Here is a 2550-nt window from a genome sequence, read left to right as displayed (position 1 = left end):
CCCCCCACAGTTTGTGACTATGGCGAAAACGATCTACGATATGTAGGTAGGTAATCAATTTTATAAAAGTTGTTGTGACATGATTTAATTTCTTGCACTAATGATATATTATACTCTATAGGTACACAGGTAAATATTGGGTCATAAATCCTAATGAACGACACCCCCAGTTACCGTACTCATTTTTGAAAAAAGGTTCATTGTGGCTCAATTCCCTGACGCACGTTACCTAACATATAACGCAGATTTATATGCAATCATATATTTTGCTGTATATTGTTTTTCTTTTTATATTTTTTGGTTTTGTTACGTACTATATCCCATTCATCTTTACGAATCCGTAATAGTTTTAATAGCTAACGACATTTATTCTCGGCGTGTTTCGGCGGAATACCTATTTGATAATTATTCCATATTTCGAAAAAAATTATATTAATTGCATATTGAAGTGGAATTAAATTATAATAACATACAATTTCAAGACATAATTAATAGTTAAGGTATGTTATTAAAATGTTTCATCAAGTAGAAAATTCTAATAATTAATATTGTTGGTTCAGAACCTATCGTTTTCCGGTATATACGATAAACCAATAAACCAATATGATTTGTAATAACTGATATTGTACATAAATTATATGTATTTGCTATTTGCATCGTTTTTTAAAAAGAAATTAATTTTCTAGTCCATATAATCTTGTAAAGCAAATTCACCAAAAAAAGTTATTATTTTTGTATTAAGTACCTAATTAATAGTCGTTAAATTTTTTTCAATTATTTTTATGTTTAATAAATTAATAATAATTATCAAATAAAAGATTTAATTGCGTACATTATTTTTTTACTAGTATTAGCGATTTCTAAATCTTTTTTTTGCAACATTTTTGAATATTGAATTATATTTTCATGATTTTTAATGCATATTTTATTGCATATCATAATATTTTTTAGGAATCGCGGAAAAAAAGCCCAGAAATATAAATATAAACACAATATTATGTATACACATCATCAAATATTTTGTTAAAAGTTATAAGTAAAAAAACATAATTCTTAGGTATACTAAAATGTACACAAAAATTACACAACTATATAAATAAATAATAATATAATATAAATTAATACAAAACAGGTGGTAGCAGGGCTGGATTGGTATGTATCGGTCCATCGAGATTTTCGATTCTATAAGCGGCCCTTTTACATATTCAGTGGCCCAAAATTACGTCTATAATATATAGCTTATAGGTGAACAATCGTATTTTAAACATGAATTTATTTTCACTCACACTCACACGACCAGCCCAAATTTTAAGCGGCCCTCCGAGATTTTCTCGGTAGCTCGCCAAACAAATCCAGCTACCTGGGTGGTAGTATAATATATTTAGATAACAAATAATAATTTAGTATGTATAATATATTGTATATATCTAAGAATTATGTTTTTTGACTTATAACTTATAACAATATTAGTATATTACACAAATACACAATAATATATCATGATGGCGTATACATAATATTGTGTTAATATTTATATTTTTATTTTATTTACAATCTATATAATACAATTAACAATTAATTATTATTTTCATTACAATATATTATTATATTTTGCTACATAGGTTCAGTACTTCAGTTTTCACATTTATATTTATATTTCTAGGCTTTTTTCCGTGGGCTTTTTTTTTGTCTACCACTTTTTAGTGCATAAAAATCTGTGCTCTCGTATCTTATAATGTAGACAATATATAGGTACCAGCTATTATAAAATATAATTGTATCATAAACCTAATACTTCTATTTACAATATATGCTTTATGTATACAAGCCCGGATTAAGGGGGGGCCAGGAGGGGCCATGGCCCCCGGGCCTCGAAAGTTGGAATTTATTTAGGGGCCTCTAATTTGTCCATTACTTTTTTCGTTATAGGCTATGTAACACTAAATAAATCACCTAAAAAAAGAAAAAAGCTTGTAAATTATAATTTATAAATTAAGTGATACATTAATACATTATTCATTATTTATTGCTATGTGTCTATATACCTAATATGTTTTAAATGAGGCCCTTGTACAAAAAAAAAAAGTATAAATAATATATACAATATGTTCCAGGGTGAAGTGACCGACCAACGTCATATGAAAGTATACCAAAAATGATGAAGAAATACCCTTTAAAGATTGAATCTTCAAAACTTTTCAACATTTTGACGTAATTTTATTTTTATTTTAAAGCTATTTAATTGTCCTATCGCAATTAAACCAGAAAATGTGCTAATTATTTTATTAAAAATTATAAAAAGAGAAAAAATTCATATTTTTTAAAAGGAAATTGTACATTATTCTCACATAATTTATTATTAACTATGAGTTTTTGTTTTTTTGTAATATAAAAACCAAAAATTTACTCGAATAGTGTAAAATTAAACGAATGACGACCCATTATCCCTATTCTATCTCTATGAAAAACTAAGATTGTGACGATTAACAGGGAATATATTATGAAAACCAAACTTTCATGGGTATTCTAAGGTAAATTAAATGTGTTATT

The sequence above is a fragment of the Acyrthosiphon pisum genome, chromosome A1 (assembly GCF_005508785.2).
Source record: "Acyrthosiphon pisum isolate AL4f chromosome A1, pea_aphid_22Mar2018_4r6ur, whole genome shotgun sequence".
NCBI lineage: Eukaryota > Metazoa > Arthropoda > Insecta > Hemiptera > Aphididae > Acyrthosiphon > Acyrthosiphon pisum.
The sequence above is the reverse complement of the archived record's forward strand: the minus strand, read 5'-3'. Positions refer to the sequence as shown.